At 45.8% G+C, this 19682-nt stretch overlaps 1 protein-coding gene and 1 long non-coding RNA gene across 5 annotated transcripts in view; one reads left to right on the top strand and one right to left on the bottom strand.

The window, feature by feature from the left end:
• Nucleotides 1-2409: 2409 nt before the first annotated feature.
• Nucleotides 2410-16274, bottom strand: LOC109491477. 3 transcript variants are annotated; one of them, XR_006585452.1, is made up of 3 exons: nucleotides 15904-16274; nucleotides 3268-3409; nucleotides 2410-2778 (listed from the first exon to the last, which is right to left on the bottom strand). It is a non-coding gene; the product is annotated as an uncharacterized LOC109491477 (long non-coding RNA). The 3 variants fall into 3 exon arrangements; XR_002144851.3 differs by lacking the exon at nucleotides 15904-16274 and adding an exon at nucleotides 15000-15161; XR_006585453.1 differs by lacking the exon at nucleotides 15904-16274 and adding an exon at nucleotides 7898-7959.
• The window catches only part of PXYLP1 (2-phosphoxylose phosphatase 1), a 73014-nt gene continuing 68545 nt past the window's right edge, over nucleotides 15214-19682 (top strand). The window contains exon 1 of one of the 2 annotated variants that reach the window (XM_023260516.2): nucleotides 15214-15353. The gene's annotated coding sequence lies outside the window, so the exon portion shown is untranslated. Of the gene's footprint in view, nucleotides 15354-15788; nucleotides 15918-19682 lie in introns of those variants that run through there. The other variant, XM_006936369.5, reaches the window with a different exon arrangement.

Here is a 19682-nt window from a genome sequence, read left to right as displayed (position 1 = left end):
TTCAGAAGGCTTTGTGCAATAAGTATTGATACCTGTAAGAGCTTCCCCAGGAATTAAGCCCCAGAAGGACTTTGGAGTAGATTCTGAGATCTCTGACTACCTACTCTGACCACATCCATCTCAGAGAGTTCTTTGAGGGTATCTCTTGGATTCTGCCTCTGCAAGCTGGGGAGCCACATTTACCTGGACATCCCCTAGCCAGTGTGAGATGTGTGACTGCAGAAATGAGAGCTCAAGGGTAGTGGAGGAGATGGTGCTTTGGGATCATACCCAACTTTGTGTGGAGAACAAAGTTTAGGCTAGATGAGGACAGTGGCCAAGTCTGCCTCATCTCCACTTTTCTATTACAATGTTTGGCTCTGTCGGGTACTCAATACATATTTGCTGAATATATGTATGGATAAATAGATAAATGAATGGGTGCGTGAATTAGTGGATGAATGGATGGGAGGATGGATGGATGGATGGATGGATGGATGGATGGATAGTGGGTGGATGGAGGGTAGGGTGAGGTTTCAGTCAATACTGGTTTTCCAATATCATTAGGTTTGCTGCCCTCCCCCTTTCCCACAGCCCAAGCCAGCAGGACTCCTCTGAAAAAATATGGAGGTCCTTTACTTAATCTTTCAAACTTCAGGGATAATAATACAGATTTCTCTTTCAACCCTGAGGTTTATGTTTACTTAACAAAAATATTGTACATGTGGACTCAAACCTTACCAGAAAATAAGATCGAGGGATTGATAATATGTGGATTTATAAAACTTCTAATACATTTAAGTAACCTTTACAAAAACACAATAGAGTATCACTCAAAACAACAACTACTACTACCATCTTAATGGCATTTAAAATATTTTTTTATTTAAAAAAGTTTTTTTAATGTTTATTTATTTAAAAAAATTTTTTAAAATATTTATTCATCTTTGAGAGACAGAGAGAGACAGAGCATAAGCAGGGAAGGGGCAGAGAGAGGGAGACACAGAATCCAAAGCAGGCTCCAGGCTCTGAGCTGTCAGCACAGAGCCCGATGCGCGGCTTGAACTCACAAACTGCGAGATCATGACCTGAGCCAACGTCGGATGCTCAACCGACTGAGCCACCCAGGCGCCCCATTGTTTATTTATTTTTTAGAGAGAGAGAGAAAGAGCGAGTGGGGGGGGGGAGCAAAGAGAGAGAGAGACACAGAATCTGAAGCAGGCTCCAGCTCTGAGCTGTCAGCACAGAGCCTGACACGGGGCTTGAACTCATGAACCGCAAGATCATGACCTGAGCTAAAGTTAGATGCTTAACTGACTGAGCCCCCCAGGTGCCCCTAAAACATTTTAGATTGGCAATAATGTGCCATATATAATTAATTCACAAAAAATATTTGCAGGATCTTCCTTCTCTAAAATTTCAAAAAACTAAAAAGTGGAGGTGGGAGGATTCCTATACATCCACTTGCCTTGCTGCAAATACTGTGCATCTAAAAGCACTATTTTTTATCTCCATGCAAATATTCAAAGCCTTTCCGACATTATGATATGGGTCCCTAAATCATAACTGGAGTGACTCACCGTTCGTTCTGCCTCCATTGTAATGGTTCCTGATTGTGAAAAAAGGACTCAGATGTCCAGCCACGTAGTTCAGCATTTTGAACTAGAGGGATGCAAAACTGAGGAGGAATTTCTGTACCTACCCCATCTACTTTACAAGGTTTCTAGAAGAATCCCCAAAGAAAAATAGATGAGAGGCCCTTTGTGACTCTCCAGGCTCTGTGTAGCTTCATGCAATTCGTGTTGTATGTATTAGAAGAGAATCAACCTTCCACAGAGACTCTCACAGGTCAGATCATGTCACTCACCTGCTCAGAAGGCTCTGGCACCTCCACTCACATGGCACGTTTGAGCAAGCCCTGCCCACAACCTGCAGGGCTACCTGTGATCCAACCATCCCAACCATTAAGCTCAGCTCTTACAATAACCCTTCTACCAAGAGATTCAACTTGCCAAACTTGATCCCACCCCAGGACCTTGGGACTTGCCATTCCTTCCGCCTGGCATGCTCTTCCTCCTGATATTCCCACTTCTTCAGTTCTCTGATCAAATGCTTTCTCTGCACAGAGAACTTTCTTCACCAGCCCCATCTAAAATACCATCCATGGGGCTCCTGGCTGGTTCCGTTGGTGGAGCATGTGGCTCTTGATCTCGGGGTTGTGAGTTCAAGCCTCACATGCGGTATAGAGATTACTTTTTAAAAAAAAATGTTTAAAATACTATCCACCTCCTGTTCTAGTCCCTCACCCTGATTTTTTTCTCTTCCTGGCAATAACTTATTAATTTATTTATTATGTGTCTCCTCAACTAGGAGGGAACATCCACAAAGGCAGAGAATTGTCTGTCTTTTTCACTGGTGTGTACATGGCACTTAGAACATCAGTAGGTGTTTTTATTAGTTATCTGTTGCTGCATACACAAAGGTAGTGGCTTAAAACAACACACATCTATTACCTCAGAGTTTGTGTGAATCAAGAATCCAGGCATGGCTTAGCTGAGTCCTCTGCTTTGGGACTTCTCATGAGGCTGCAATTAAGGAGTTGGCTAGGAGTTGGATTCTTATCTGAAGATCTGATTGGGGAAGAATCTACCTCCAAGCTCATATGGTTGTTGGGAGGATTCAGTTCCTTTGGGTTGTTGGACTCAGAGTTTCAGTTCCTTTCTGGGTATTGTCTGGAGTCTGCCCTCAGTTGCTTGCCGGAGGGTCTATCCACAGCTTAGCTCACAATATGGCATCTTGCTTCATCAAAGTGATCAAGGGAAAGAGTCAGTTAGCAAAACAGAAGTTACGTGTTATGTAATATAATCACAGAAGCATCGTCTTGTCACCTTTGCCATATTGGTTAAAAGCAACTCACAAGTCCTGCTCACGTTCAAAGTGAGGGGGTTATACAAGGGTATGAATACTAGGAGGTGGAGATCATTGGGGACTATTTTAGAGTCTATCTGCCACATTACTTGCTCAATAAACACTGAATATTTTTAATCCAATGTACAAATTGACACTGGGGAAGGAAAGCTGTAAGATTCAAGATTCTTGCAATTTATTTCTTGCACAATGTAGAACTTCTGTGAAATTTACTTATCCTTTTCCCAACTTCCCTCTGATGTTCTGTGACCAGCCTGGTCTGCTTGCCTGCATGAGCTGCCCCAGGCTTTGAAGATTCACCCAAGAGAAGTGACCCACACACAACCCAGACCCTTCAAGAATCTATAATCTGAAACTCACCATTCACAGAGTTTATTCCTTATCCACAAGGATCCCTGGAATTGGTCAGTTACATCCTTATACATTACAAGCTGGAAGTGGTGTCCTTGAATGGTTACTTTGCATTTATGAGGTCTTGCTGCTAGCCAAGTTAATAATGCATCTAATAAAAAGAAAGAAAGAAATATATTGTTCAGTAAGGTAGATATTATTAATATGATTCTGTTTTAAAAGGGCTATTACTTCAGAGTCTTGATGTCTGGCATGCTGTTAAAGAAGTTTTTTTTTAAGAATCGCCATGACAACAGAGAGAGCCCCACTTCCCCTGAGTCGATTACAGATTTGTCCATGTAGGGAATTGGAACACATCCAGCTTACTGGGAATCCTTTTCTGTCTCCTTTGGCAAAAGCCCTGGCTTATCATCCAGAGTGAGCAGGAGTCTCAAACCCATCAATATTCACTGATGAAGTCGTCGCCATTCATTAACAGAGACTTGATCAGCAGACGTTTATTGATTGCCAGGCACATGCAAGGCACTCTGGAGGATTCAGAGACATTGCTGTCTGAAGGATTGATGTGTCCACTGCGTGACAAGTTCCAGCCCCTCCAGGCAGAAGGAGCCATGTGGGACTGAGCTCTGGGTGGGACAGACCCTGCTCAAGGACCTGGGACTTAAACGGTGAAGAACCGTGATGTCATGATGTGCACATTGGACAGTTCTGATCTGTGAGGGGATTCTTGGTGTGAAGGGTTGAGCTGCATGGATGAGAGGCCTAAGACAGTGGGTGAAAACCTGCCCTGGGTCTTAATTTTATATAAACTCTAACTCCAAATTGCTGGGTCACCTTGGGCATGCCACAGGACCTCTCTAGCCATTACTTTCATCCCTTACATGAAATAGGATTACATTTCTTCTTGGTGAACCTGCAGTGATCACATTGTGATCTGTTGCTTGTTTGACCAGACAGGCCTTTGAACCTGCTCAGGCAGTGATGACCCACTGTTGTCTTAGAGGTGCTCAACACAGTGCTGGGTATGCCCTAACACTCAACAAATGAATGAATGAGAATTGAAGCCTTCCTGCAACCACTCCATTCTTTGCCAACCCCTCCACACTGCTATTATACTGGCCTCTCACTCTTCCAAAGGAAATCCAGGACAGTAGAAAGCACCCCAGTGATCCCAGGCCTGCTTCCCACCCCAACCTATGGCGCAACTCAACTTTTCTACTTTGGATAATTTTTCAACCCAGGAAGGGTCCAAAGGAATGGGATAAGGTGTTGAAGCCAGGTATGATGGATAGGGAGAAGGGGGCAGGGAAGGAAGGAACAAGTCAGAACTGTTTTGCTCCCTGTAAGATGTGTGAGAATATGTTGGATGCTCTGTGCAGTGAGGGAGCATCTCCATACTCAAGTGGCAAGATGAAGAAACAAAAAATGGAATGGTACAAATAAAAAGCAAATAGTAAAATGGTGGCATTAAACCCAACCAAATTATTAATCTCATTAAATTAAAATAGTTTAAACACTTCAAACAGAAGGCAGAATGTCAGATTGAATAAAAAAGGAACATACAACTTTATGATGCTTACCAAAAACCTACTTTAAATATAAAGACATCAATAGATTAAAGGAAAAAGGATAGGAAAGGATGTACCATGCTAACCAAAAGAAAACTGGAGTGGTTGTGTTAATATCAGATGAAGTAGATTTCATATCAAAGAATATTTGAAGGAACAGAGAAAGTGTTTTCATAACAAAGGGACAATCTATCAAGTACCCATAACAATCCAAAACATGTATGCATCTAATAACAGCTTAAAAATACGCGAAGTAAAAATTAATAGAAGTGAAAGGAGAAAGAAACAAGTATGTAATTATGGTAGATGCAACCTCTCATTCAATAAGTGATAGAACAGGGGCACCTGGATGGCTCAGTCGGTTAAGTGTCCGACTTCGGCTCAGGTCATGATCTCACGGTTTGTGGGTTCGAGCCCCGTGTTGGGCTTTGTGCTGACAGCTCAGAGCCTGGACCCTGCTTCAGATTCTGTGTCTCCCTCTCTCTCTGCCCCTTCCTCACTCGGGTTCTATCTCTCTTTCTGTCTCTCAAAACAAAATAAACATTAAAAAAAAATTTTTTTAATAAGTGATAGAACAAATAGAAAATCAGTGAGGATTGGAAATCAGCTGACTTAATTCAGTCAATCAGCTTGACTTAATTCATATTTATAGGACACTCTACACAACAACAGCAGTAGGGACATTCTTTTCCAGAACATTATCAAGTTAAACTATATTATGGGCCATAAATAGGTCCCAATAAATTTCTTAAGAATCAAAGCCTACAAAGTAGGTTCTCTGACCACAATGGAGTAAAATTAGAATTCAATAACAGAAATATAGCTGGAAAATCCCCACATATTCAGAAATGAAACAGACTATTAAATAACCCATGGCTCAAAGAACAATCAGAAAGTATTTTGAGGGGCGCCTGGGTGGCGCAGTCGGTTAAGCGTCCGACTTCAGCCAGGTCACGATCTCGCGGTCTGTGAGTTCGAGCCCCGCGTCAGGCTCTGGGCTGATGGCTCAGAGCCTGGAGCCTGTTTCCGATTCTGTGTCTCCTTCTCTCTCTGCCCCTCCCCCATTCATGCTCTGTCTCTCTCTGTCCCCCAAAAAATAAATAAACATTGAAAAAAAAAATTAAAAAAAAAAAAAAAAAAAAAAAAAAAAGAAAGTATTTTGAACTGAATATAAATGAAAACAACACATCAGAATTTGTGAAACACAGTTAAAGCAATGATTAAAAGGAAATTTGTGCCACTAAAAGCCTGTATTAGAATATAAGGAAAGTCTTAAATCAGAGACCTAAAATTTTACCTTAAGTAATCAGGGGGAAAAGAAGCAAAGTAAATAAGAAAGTAAATAATAAGTGTAAGAGTAGAAATGAATAAAACAGAAAGCCAAGAGAAAACCAATGAAAGCAAAAGATCATTTTTGAAATGCTCAATAATATTGATAAACTCTAGCAGAGAGAAGAGACAGACAAAATACAGAAACAAACTACCAACAACAGGAATGAGAGAGGAGAAATCATTACAGATCCTACAGATATTAAAAAGATATGAAGGGAATATTGTGAACAGCTTTATGCTAATATTTTTGACAACTTAGATGAAATTGACAAATTACTTCAAAGACACAAACTACTGAATCTCACTGGAAAAGAATAGATACTCCCAACAGATACTATTTCATATCTACTTATGAAATCAAATTCATGGTTAAAAAAAATCCCATAAAGGAAACTCTAGATCTACATGGCTTTCATGGTGATATCTACCAAATATTTAAGGAAGGAATAACACCTGTTTTACACAAAATTTTCCAGAAACCAAAATAGGAATGAACACTTCCCAACTCATTCTATGAAGCCAGCATTGGCCTGACATCAGAAACAGAAAATTATTTCACAAGAAAATTATTAATATAACTCATGAACATAGATGCAAACATTTAATTTTTTTTAATTTTTAAACATTTATTTATTTTTGAGAGAGAGAGAATGAGAGGTAAAGGGGCAGAGAGAGAGAGGGGGACAGAGAATCTAAAACAGGCTCTGCACTGACAGCAGCAAGCCCAATGTGGGGCTCAAACTCACAAACTGTGAGATCATGACCTGAGCCAAAGTCGAATGCTCAACCGACTGAGCCACCTAGGTGCCCCAGATGCAAACATTTAAAACAAAATTTTAGCTAATCAAATCCAGCAATGTATTAAAAGGATAATGTATCGTGATCAAGTGGATATTATCCCAGGACCCCAAGGTTGGTTTAACATTTAAAAATAATGAGTATAGGGGCACCTGGGTGGCTCAGTTGGTTGAGCATCTGACTCTTGATTTTGGCTCAGGTCATGATTCTAGGGTTGTGGTATGGAGCCCCACATCAGTTTCCATGCTGAGTGTGGAGCCTCCTTGAGATTCTCTCTCTCTCTCTCTCTCTCTCTCTCTCTCTCTCTCTCTCTCTCTCTCTCTTTTCCTGTCTCTCTTCCCCACTTTTCCTTTCTCTCTCTTTAAAAAATAAGTATAATTCACTATATTAACAGAGAAGAGAGAAAAAATTGTATGGTCATCTCAATAGATGGATAAAAAGAATCTGACAGAATCCAACATCCATTATTGGCAACAACTCTCAGCAAATTAGAAATAGAAGGGAACATCTTCACCCTGATAAAAAGGAAACTATGAAAAGCCCCTAGCTAACATCATACTTAATGGTGAAAGACTCAAAAACCCTTTAAAATCATAAATATTTCCACTCCTCTTGTTTAGCATTTTACTAGAAGTTTAAACCAGTACAGTAAGAACAAGAGATTTTAAAAGCATAGAGTTGGAAAGGAAGAAGAAAAACTGTCTTTATTCACACATGACATAATCCTCTCCATAGAAAATCTTAAATGGATCTACCAAAAAGCTGTTAGAGCTAATAAATGAGATTAGCAAGTTTGCAGGATACAAGAGCAATACATAAAAATCAATTGTATTTATATCAACTATCAATGAACATTTGGACATTTTTTAAACAACACCATTTATAACAGCATCAAAAATATGGAACCATTGGGGATAAATTTTTTAAAAAATGTGTAACACCTGGGGGAGGCTGGGTGGCTCAGTCGATTAAGCATCCGACTCTTGATTTTGGCTCAGATCATGATCTCACAGTTCAAGCGTTCGATCCCCACATCGGGCTGTCAGCACAGAGCCTGCTTGGGATTCTTTCTCTACCTCTCTCAAAATAAATAAATAAACTTCAAAAAATGTGTAATACCTGTACAGTGAAAACAATAAAACATTGTAAGAGAAAGTAAAGAAGACTGAAACAAATAGAAATATAGGGTGTACATATTTCAGAAGACTTAATATTGTTAAGTTCTTTAACTTTCCCAAAGTGATCTATAGATTTGTTGCAATCCCAATCAAATTCCCAGCAAGTGTTTCGTAGAAATTCACAAGATGATTCTAAAATTTATGTGGAAATGTGAACGACCTAAAACAACACGATTCTGAAAAAGAACAAAATCAGAAGTTTGTGCTACCTGGTATTATGATTTATTATAAAGCCACTATAATGAAGACCATGTGGTATTGCCATAAAGATAGACATATAGATTAATGGAACAGAGTAGAGGGGTCACGAAGAGACAAGGACATATAAACCAATTGATTTGCAACAAAGGTGCCCAGGCAAATCAACAGGGAAAGGATGATGTCTACACATGATGACAAAACAATTGGAAATCATAGGCAAAAACTTGGACCTCCACCCTGACCTCACACTCTATACAAAAATTAACTTGAAATGGATCATAGACCTAAATATAAGAGCTAAAACTTCTGGAGAAGTTATAAGAAAATCCTACTGCTGCTGGGTTTGGCAAAGATTTCTTAAAGAGAACACAAAAGTCAAGAACTGTAGAAGTCAAAAATCAACAAATTAAGCTTCATCAATGTTAAAAATTTTGCTCTTCAAAAAACATTGTGGGGCATCTGGGTGGCTCAGTGGGTTAAGTGTCAAACTCTGGATTTCAGCTCAACTCATGATCTCAGAGTTTGTGAGTTTGAGCCCCACATCGGGCTCTGCACTGACAGTGGGAGACTGCTTGGGATTCTCTCTCTCTGCCTCTCTCCACCCTCCAAAGGGGGGGAAAAAACACCTTAAAAAAACATTGTCATGAAAATAAAAATGCAAACAGTAGGCTGGGAGAAATTATTTGCGCAGTGGACGTCTGACAAAGACTTGTGTCTAAAATATATAAAGAACACTCACGACTCAATAATAATAATACAGACAACCCAATTAAATAGTTAAAAGGTTTGAACAGATACTTCACCAAGGAAGATATACAGATGGCAAATAAGCACATGCAAAGATGCTCACCCATCATTAAACTGTAGTGAAATATGCACATTTAGACCACAGTGAGATACTACCACACACCCACCAGCATGGCTAAAATATAAAGTACTGACCATATGTATCAGGTGTAAGGATATGGAGCAACAGGAATTTTCATACACTGCCTGAGAGAATGTAAAATGATATATTCACTCTAGAAAACAACTTGGCAGTTTCTTAAAATGTTAAACATAGGGGCACCTGACTGGCTCAGTCAGTAGAGCATGCGACTCTTGATTTTGGGGTTGTAAATTTAAGTCCCACATTGGGTGTGGAGATTACTTAAAAATAAAGTCTAAAAAAAAATTTAACATATGCCTACCCGATAACCCAGCCATGCCACTCATAGATAGTTACCTAAAAGCGACAAAAGCATGTGCTCACTAGGACAAGTACCAAGTCTTGTACACAAATGTCCATAGCAGGTTCATTTGGAATAGCCCAAACTGGGAACAACCCAGATGTCCATCAACAGGTGAACCGATAAGCAAACTGTGGTATATCTTTAAAACGGAATAACTTCCTTTTTCTTTTTAAAGATTTTTAAAAATGTTTATTTATTTATTTTTGAGAGGGGGAGGGGCAGAGAGAGAGAGAGAGAGGGAGACACAGAATCAGAAGCAGGCTTCAGGCTCTGAGCTGTTAGCACAGGGCCCAACTGGGGGCTCAAACTCATGAATCATGAGATCATGACCTGAGCTGAAGTCAGACGCTTAACTGACTGAGCCACTCGGGTGCCCCTAAAATGGAATAATTTTTTTTAATGGAATAATATTCAGCAAGAAAAAGAACAAATCGATACATACATCAGAATGGATGAATGTCAAACTAATTATGCTGAGTGAAAAAAGCCAGCAACAAAACAAAAAGGATGCATTCTGTGTGATTGCATTTATATAAAATTCTAGAAAATGCAAGCTACTCTCTTGTGATAGAGAGTAGATCATTTGTTTGGACAATGGCAGTGATGGGGGGAACCAAAGTGGGCAAACTGGGGGAATATTTACACAGGGTATGATTAACAAGAGTTGGGAAAGGTAGATGTGGGGGTTGAGGGAGAGAGAGATGTCTCCCAATCTCTGGTTTCCAGACTAGGGAAGGTGGGTTATGTGCAATTCCCTAAGATGGGAAACACCACATTAAATATCAAAGTGTTCAGTTTTAACATGATGGAGTTTGTGAGCAAGCAGTTGGATGTTCTTGTCTGCTGCACAACAGAGGTCTAGGCTGGAGGCAAAGAATCTCAGAACCCAGGTCATCTGAGCCCGGGTTAAAAAATGTAAGTAACCTGAGTACACTGAGAGTATGGGTGACCCCAATGGGCTTTGGAATGCAATTTCTGAAAAAATTCAAACTCACTAGAAGATAAATTTGTTCAGCTCCTCTCTGGATAATACTGAGTTTGTTTCCTTTTCATGCAGTGGTTTAAAAAATAGAGAGATAGGAAAGAAAACATCTTAGTTCAGTGAAAAGGGCCCTGAAATGTTGAGGAAGCCCAGGTTCTAGTCCTGGATCTCCCCTTATCTCACTACGATTGATTTTGGACAAGCTGACTGTCCTCTGTCCCATTTCCTCTGGGCACAGAATTCTGCATTGGCAATGACTTTCTTTTGGCATTTTAAAGTTTTCTAGCTTCTATCTTTTCTGTTTTGGGTCCTAACTGGAAGTCTGGAGTGGAGTGGGTCCACCTCTCTCATGAACATGAACCCCAGTTCTGGTCTCCCAAGAGGCCATGAAACTGCAGAAAGGTCCACCAGGTTCCCACTTTCTCTTGCCCCCTTTCTGATTGGCTTCTAACTGAGAGGGAGGGACTGTAGGTCCATCCATCCATCCATCCATCCAATATTCATAAAGTATGTGCCAGGTACTGTGGCAGATGAAATACGTTGCCAGAATCTTTTGTTGTCCCTTTAGGATTTCTAAATGGGATTCGTGTGAGTTCATCCAGTGCTTGTCTGTCTCTTTTTTCTTAGAAACCTCTTTTAGTTGAGCTCAGAATTTAGAGGACGAAAATGAGTATTTAGATCTGTGATTCAGCAAATTACTTTGGCTCTTTGTGATCTTTTTTGGCTCCAGGTCAGGTTCAGAGCCATCTCTTAGCTTTATTTAACGTGGTCATTTGTGTTCTGTTCTTCCCGATTTGCCTCTCTGATTAAATTTTAACCAGATAGACGGTAAAATGAATTTGCCCTCCCTAGTTGCTCTCAGGAGGGGAAGGGGCTTATATAATAAAACTGTGGTGGGGAGAAGGGATGGCAGCTGGTGGTAAGTAAAATGAATCATGCATACATAAATAATAGAGAACAGACCACCCTGAAGCTGAGAGGCTCCCACTGCATTTTTTCAAAATATGCATGTGTTATAGGGAGAGTACATTTTTGCAAGAACCCCTGAAATAACCTTCAGCTTTCTGTAAGATATTTATCTCCTGAGGCCCCAGGGTTGCCAGCAGTGAGGTGGAAACTTGCATGGGGCAATCTTCTCTCTTTATAGCTTAGTTTGATATTCTGGACTGTAATAATAAAATATATTATGCATCATTTTATCTTAATGCTTATTTTTGTGTACTGCGTATTTTTTTCCAAGTTTCTACAGTGAATGGGCACTCCTTTAATAATCAGAAAACCAAAACCCATGATAAGTGGAATTTATAAATAGTATTTATAACCTAGATATTATGGTGGGCACAAATGAAATATTTTGTGTGGATGTATAATTCTGTTGTCAGGCAGGATTGCAGACAGCAGACCTTTGGAACTCGGAACCTGGTGCAAACAAACCACACTACCTCCTCCTCTAGAGGACTCCCTGGTATTATGTTACATCGGTTTCTGCTCTCCACAACTTGTCTGCCTCCTGTCATAGGGTTCCATTGGGTGAGGCAGTGGCCCATTGTTTCTCTAAGTCTGCGGTGCAAGACAAAGAAAGCTGGACAAATATTTGTTCAATTTTTGCTTAATGAATTGAAACTGAATTGAAGATGGGCACCTGCTCCCAGCTGCTCCTGGTCTAGGCAGGGATTGATTGTGTGAAATGGCAGTAAATGGCAGCTGCCTAGCAGAATATTCATAACTTGGGTGAGCCTGGGACTGTTTTCATCGGTTGCATGGGTTCAGCTTTCACTGAATTTTGATAGTTTCCCTGGAGGCCAAAATGTGTGTGGAAAGGACAAAGGAACAGGCTGAGAAAAGAAGCTGAGACCAAGGTTGTGAGCTGATGGCACTGCACGTTTTCATTTCTACTCTGTTTTACGGTCATCGATGGGTATCACTTGTTCCTCTATCAGATGAATAATGATGGTGACAGTTCCTATTTTGTAGGAACCAATGTGCCACGCACTGTGCTATGGGCTTGCAGTACTCAGAGGACTCTCTTGCTTGCCAGTGACAGAAAAAAAAACCCAATTCTAATTTGTTTGGGGGAAGTAGGGGATTTATTGAACAATGTACTTGACAAATCCAGGTCCTGGTTTCAGGAATGACAGAAAGCCACCTGTCATTCAATTCTGCCTCCCTCTGTGTCAGCTAAGTTTCTGGCACAGCCTCCCTAGGTGCTGGCTAGATGACCACTGACAGCTTCAGGCTGATGACATCTTATCTCCTCAATAACCACAGAGGAAAGAGGTTTAATGGGGATAGTAGTCTTGGGATGCTTCCCCATATATATATATATATATTTTTTTTTTTTCCCATAGGAGCCTTTTCTTTTTCTTTCCTTATAGACCCTTCTTCCTTGTGGCTCAGCCATGAGGTGTTATTGTCCTAGAAGCAGGGCAGCGTGGATACCACTCTGAACCTAAAGTCCATAGGGACGAGGAGGGGGATACCTCCTCCAGAATGGAAGGTAGCATAGAAGCCCTCAGGGAAATGGCAATGTGAGCAAAGAGACTGGAAAGGATGGGTCTAGGGAAGAGTATGATGCCCAGTTCCCTGAGGGGCCCGAAGCCACCTCTATGCCATGTCTTGGCCTAGGAAGGGGTAGAGTACAACAGAAATCCCAGCAGGCTGAGAAGAAAGCTGAAAGCGAAGAGAGCCAGTGCCCACTTCCTGTTTGGAACTGTGCCCCAGAATGCCCTGTGCCAACACAGGAGGGCTGTAACAAAGTGAAGGGGTTGTGTGACATATTTAATGGGAAATGGCCCCAGAAGATGCCCGAGTCACCCTTAGTCCTCCTGTGACAGAGAAAGGATCCAGAAGCACCCACATGTTCCCTGTGGGGGGTGAGAAGGTAGCTGAAAGAGAGAGGAAACCAACTTCCCACAGTGGCTGGGAGAACAGGATGGACAGGTGACCGACTCCTGGCAATCGGAGTCAGGCCCAGGGCTTGTTGGTATGGCTGGCAAAGAGAAGTTATTTCTCTGCCGGACTTGCGGCTGTGAGGTTGTGAGCCTCGGGCTGCTGGGGTCCCCTTGTGGAAAGAAGCAAAGCTGACTGATGGAGAGTCTCTGGAGTCTTTAGTCTCTGGAAATAAGTCCAGACACGAGGCAGAAGTGCCCTGGGCTTTTCATTCGCATAAGTCAACCAAAGTCTTTCTTTGTTTAAGCAAGTGAGAATTGCATTATCTGTCATTGACAGCAGAAAGTGCTCTAACCCAAGTAAGGTATAGAGAGGCAGGCCAGCAAAGAGGTGGAGCCTGGAATCAATGGGAGGACAGTCAGAAGGAGGAGCCTGTAGATCAAAGGAGAGTGTTAGGTGGAACGGGTGGGCTGAGAGCCAGAGGAGAGTGAGAAGGCACAGTGAAAAGATTTTGTGGTGAGCAGTACACGCTCCCGGGTTCATGACTGGGAGGGGTTGTGTCAGTCAGGGCAGGAAGGAGCTCAGGACAGCAGGGCATCACGGGACTAGGGTGAGAAGAACGCCTTCAGGGGAGGAAGGCATCCTAAGTGGCTAGGGGAATGGAAAGGTGAGATCACACAGGTAGATGGGGTTGAGAGCTTGGAACAGAAGACTTTGGTGCAGGAAGTGCTGATCTGAGATAGGAAGTTCTAAGCAGAAAACCAGAGAGCAGGCAGAAACATGGGTAAGATATCTGGGTGTACTGTGGATTTAGGAGCCCTTCAACACACGAGTGAAAGAAGAGGCGAAGTGATGAGCTCCTCCAGAAAGTGCATCTCAAAAGTAAATAGTTAAACAGCAGTGTCTATTTTGCTCAAGGCCAGTTATGCTAGGGCACACAGGGGTCATTGACACCAAAAGCCTGACAGTCACAGTTGGTGAGATCATCACCCACAGAGAAATCGTGTAGAAATTCCCTCTAGCTGGAAGCCAACATTGGAAGAAATGACCCCACGAATGCTTTATCACATCAAGTTCAACCGCATGCCTTGAGGCTAACAGCGCGTTACAGATCAGTTTCAAGTAGCTCGCTCCTAGGAAGCCACGGGGTCGGGAGAGGGTGAGAGAGAGAGGCCTTGCGGGACGCCTGCAGGCCATCCTGAGACCCAGCAGGCGCAGGTCTAGAGTTGATCTACAGGGCCGGATGTGGTCGGTGCCGGAAGAGAAACGTGAGGAAGGCTGAACGAGGCGGGGGCATGGTGGCGAGAACCGTGGGTTTGGGTCCACGCGTCAGCAGTGACCCAGCGGTGGAGGATCCCAACCAAACACGCGTGCCCAACCCAGCACCGGGATCGGGGCGGTGCCTAGCCAAGCACAAGGCCCAAAAGCACCCACACGAGGACCCGGGGCGAGTCTGTGTACACCGGGCTAGGCGTGCGTCCGCGTAGTCTGATCCCAAGTCCGGCTTTGTGAGGCGCGCGGCGACTCTGTGTGCATGTGGCTGCGGTCCCAGTATACTCACGGTGCCCGTGACCGTGGCTTAGGCACGCCGGAAGCTTGGTGGACTGGCCTGTCTCTGGGGGCTCTTTGGCCCTCCAGGGTCAGCATCCCCTCCGCAACCCCTTCCGCGCGCTTCTCCCCGCCGGGGCCGCCCCGCATCGGCGTCTTCGGGGCGGAGCTCGAGGGCGCCCGGCGCGGGGCGGGCCGAGCCCGGCGTGGGGCGGGGCCAGCAGGGGGCGCTGCGGCATGCTGTGCTGCCCCGAGGTCGGTGCACGCAGCCCTCGCCTCCCCCCGCAAAGGGCTGAGCAGGCGGCGAGCGCCGAACCGGGCGCGCAGCGGCGGAGCCGGGGCCGGAGCCGGGCCGGGACCATGGACGGTGAGTGGGAATGGTCCGGGGCCCGGCTGGTTGTCTTTTGGGCTGAGCGGCGCGGAGGCTCGAAGCGGACAGGAGCCCCAGGGTTGAGAGCCCGAGGGGATCCTCGGGACGCGCCCAGGCCGGGACGACGGGACTGAGTCTCCGGTGGGAGAGACGGGCTGGGGCGGGCTTCAGAGCACCGGGTCTGAACCCCCCGACTGAGCTTCCTCCTCCATTCCCGCTCCTTCCCCAAACCCCAGCCCCCGACTCGCTGTTTCTCCCCCAGGCCACCCCGGCCTCCGCCCCGCCGCCCCTGTCTCCAAGCCTCAGCACCCTCTAACCCTCTAACTCTGCCAAGGATTGCGGCGCCCTCTCCCGAGCCCTCGCCCCCACCTCCCTCAAACCCGCTGCCTCGGGCTTCTCCACCTCCAGCCCCGCGCCCCTCCGGCCCCGCCTTCCTCCACCGCGTCCCCGCCCCTCCAACCAGCTCCCGCCCGGCGCCCGCGCTCCTGCGCCTAATTCCAGCCCCAGCTGGACCTCCCAGGATCCCGGTTCCCGCGGCGCTTCGAACCTGCTGGTCTCCAGGTGAGAAGGCGGCGGCAACTTCTCCGCGGCCTTTCTCGGGGGTGAGGCTGGCACCCCCGCAGCCGCCTGCGCCCGGCGCCTGCGGGAGTCCCGGGGCCCCGCCGAGAGACCGCTCCGCGCGCGGGCTGGCGTGCCTGGGTGCTAAGGTTGGGGCTGCGTGCTCCAGATCCCAGGGCCTTGCTTTTGCTCGTCTGGAGCGATCTAATAACGAAGCCGGCTTTGTCACACACCAGAAATGGAATTGGCTTAGAGCAGGTTGCTTTCTTTGTGGCAGCAGCGGTCTTTCAAGTTGTACCTGTGGATGGTTCAAGGATTAGCGGTGCAGGAGGACGTGGAGCCATATTTTCCCGCTTCGCTGGGCGTTCAGAGGCTGCAAAGGGGTCCCCCCGGGGAGCGAGGCTCTCACCGCCTGAGTGGCCAGTGCGTTCGTGGGAAGGCAAGGATGCTTTGTAGGCTTTCAAAAAGTAAAATTAGGAGAGGTGTGAAATTAGATCGGTGCAAATGGGGAAGCGTGGGGTGGATGGCCAAGGGGGCCTCAAGAGGGCTTCATAACTTGGGGACATTTGTTGCCTATGATGCGGAGGGCCCCCGGTGAACCCGAGTATAGAGCAGACCATGCCCAGCCTAGGCTTACAAACGTGACGTGACTGCAAACGGAGCTTGGCAACAGTTCCTTCTCCTTGGAGGTGTTGGTGCTCAGCCTGGACATCTGTGGGAAGAGAGTTCAAAGCAGATGGTTTGAAAAGCCTCGTGTTCCCTAGAGAGGGGTGGAGATGCACTGGTTACAGCCTGAAAAGCCAGTGCCTGAATCTGCCCGCATCCCTTCTCCTGGCTTTCCTTAAGTCTTGTTTTAAATTAATTGCGTATTTCAGAGAAAGGACATATAGGGGATACTTCTCTTTCAGGAATTAACTCCTGGCCAGTCCACCCTCACTAATGCTTGGGAGGCTGCTGTGGGGCACCAGGGACAGGATGGGTCACTGGGTCTCTGAAGCCTAAGGCTCTGAGCATTTGTGAAACTTGCAGTATCCGTAAGTTGTTGTTGTTGTTGTTGTTGTTGTTTTTCTATTGATTGGCCTGAATAGTAATTAGCTCAATATTCTTTCAGCATTGAAGAGTGAATTAATGAGTAATTAGCCCAAGGTCACACTGGGGCTCGGTAGGCCTCCTCTAAGTGCCCACAAATTGCTGAGGGCACCTTCTTAGTCCTCATCATGCTGTTGAGTGGTGAGTTGTTGACTGTCAGATGCCCCACTAGCCAGGAATGCCCTCAGCGGGGAACGGAACCATCTCTGTCAGCACGCAGCCTGGCACCCTCTAAGTGATAGGTACTCAGTGTTTTCTCTAGTAAACAAAATGGATCCCCCTCTTGAATCTAGGCTGAGTCCGTAACTCTTGTTTTTCCATTGTGCTGCACTGTTTTCAAAATATTGTCCTTAAATTCATCAATTTTTTAAAAAATGCACCCTGTCCCTGGAGACAGACTCCTTTTTGTGTTTATTTGGGAGCAGAGCACTCGGTTTATGGGTCAGGCTCTGATAGCTGGGTCTCTAACCTCAATGGGAACTCCAGAATTTCCGTGAAGGAAATCAGCTGTCCTCAGCCTAGAATTGGGGTGAGGGGGTGATGGGCACTCTGGGGAGCTAAGGCTGTGTGCTGAGGGGTGAGGCCCTCGCAGCTTAACCTGTAGGGCCCTGAGTTGTGACTGAAGCTCCTCCCGCCGCGTCTCTCATCCATGTCTATGATGGGAAGGAGCACTCAGGGAGACCAAGCAGTGCTTGAAGAGCCCTGCCGGCCGCTTCAAATTGCACCATCTTTAGCCCAGTGGGTACTGTTCACCCCAACTTTCCCGTGGAGAGCTGGGAGCAGTGCTTCTTAGAGGTTTCTGGCAATGTGGTTTGTGGCCCTGTTGGGGCTGGTGGTTTAGGATGGGGTTTCTGTTTGTTGGAGGTGGCTGTTACCCACCGACAGGTCAGCAAAGTCCAGCTCTTCTTCCTCTGTCAAAGGCCGGCCCTGAAGAATACGACCAGAGGCGGAGGGGGTGGGAATGCCCCGTGCCACCTTTTTTCAGGAATCCCGCAAGGCTGCCATTCAGAATGTTACTTGGATGTGGGAACCGGCACTGCCCACAGGTTAAGGGTTGTCGTGGGCTTATCTTTCTTCCCCAGACTGTCTCAGTCTCCAAGTCTGGCTCCTACCCAGAATTCCTGCCGCTGAAGATGAAAAATCCGTTTTCTAGAGGAGGTTTAATTAATGCCTGCGGTTTGTGAGTGAGACAGGGAGGGAGGGAGAGAGAGGGCGGTGGTGCCTACTCTCAAGGTGGGTAAGGAGAAGGATGGGAGAATATCCAGGGTCCTGGAAAAACAGCAGGGGTAGGACTTCAGCCCCAGGGCATTGCCTTGGGACAGGGCTTTTGGTTGGTGGATAAGGATGTATGCCCACATTCTGGGATAGGGGTTACCAGTAGGAGCAGAGTCACTGAGATAGGAAAAATAGCTCACAGTAGCCTGAAATACGATTTGTTGGGCTCACTGTTCACCTTTCCAGAAAGCCTTGAAGGACAGCTGAGAGCTGGACTTAGCACAGTGAGAGTGCAGAGCTATTTTAAGTTTTTGAATGAGGGTTGCGCTGGGCCCCTTTGGAAATGGCTTGAGTGACATTAAGCTGGGGTTGGCCCTGGGGAGTCACCTCACACCTGCGATGCTGAGGGAGAGCGCCCAAGAGAGTGGCAAAGGAGAAGCAGCTGGCAGAGTCCGTGTGCTGCACTTAGGGGTGAAGAAGAGGCAACAGCTGCTTTCTGGTAGGATGGTGGGCCTTTTGACAGAAGCAGCCTTCCAGGGACCTTTTTTTTAAATGTTTTTATTTTATTTTTGAGAGAGCATGTGCGCGTGCAGGGAAGGGCGGGGGGAGTCGGGGTGTGTGGCTGGGAACAGAGGATCCCAAGCAAGGTCTGCCCTGACAGCTTTGGCGCTGACTGCAGTGAGCCCAGTGTGGGGCTCAAACTCATGAACCTCAAGATCATGACCTGAGCCAAAGATGGCCCCTCAACTGACTGAGCCACCCAGGCGCCCCCCCCCCCCGCCCCCGGCACCCTTCTTGAGCCTGTTGGGCAGCCTGGCAGATGGAACAGGGCCTACTGAAGCCCCCCTCCCCCCCAACCTGCAGATCCTGGAAGGCAGCCACGCACGGCACCTGTGAACCGGGAATGAATTGTGGAGTCTGCTCTGAGTTCCCAAGGCAGAAGGGTCAGGATTATTTAAATGGACCACAGACTCCAGCCTGCTAGCCTCCACCCCCAGAAGGCTGCTGTGAAGGTTCTTGGGCCTTGGTTAGGGAAACCCCGGGCTTTTGGAAGGTTACAGTTCAATCAGTAATGAAGAGAGGAGCAGTCCCAGGAGCATGGATGTAGATAAGTGATTGAAAAGGCATTGAAAAACTTGGAGGGGCCTTGAGGAGTAGTTCCTGCAGCCAGGGGTAGCCTTCATTGTGTGCTCTGGGCTGGGTCATCCATGCATCTGCCCTCCCTTCCTTTGTCCCTCCCTCCTCCTCTCCTTGCCCAGTCTCATCCTTCTGTACTGCAAACCTCCGGGAGCTGCCTCTGTGCTGTTGTTACCCTGGGGTAGAAGAGAATTGGGGTGACTCAAACATCTAGTAGTAGCAACTAGGAACTTTAAAATTCTGTTTATGTTTGCCCACTTGCCTCCCCAACTTATACATTGATGTTTCTGTATTATGGGGCATCCTTTTGTCATGTGCTTACCACTC

The sequence above is a fragment of the Felis catus genome, chromosome C2 (genome assembly GCF_018350175.1).
Source record: "Felis catus isolate Fca126 chromosome C2, F.catus_Fca126_mat1.0, whole genome shotgun sequence".
In the NCBI taxonomy this organism is placed as follows: domain Eukaryota; kingdom Metazoa; phylum Chordata; class Mammalia; order Carnivora; family Felidae; genus Felis; species Felis catus.
Note: the sequence above shows the minus strand (reverse complement) of the source record. Positions and strands in the feature narration are given on the sequence as shown.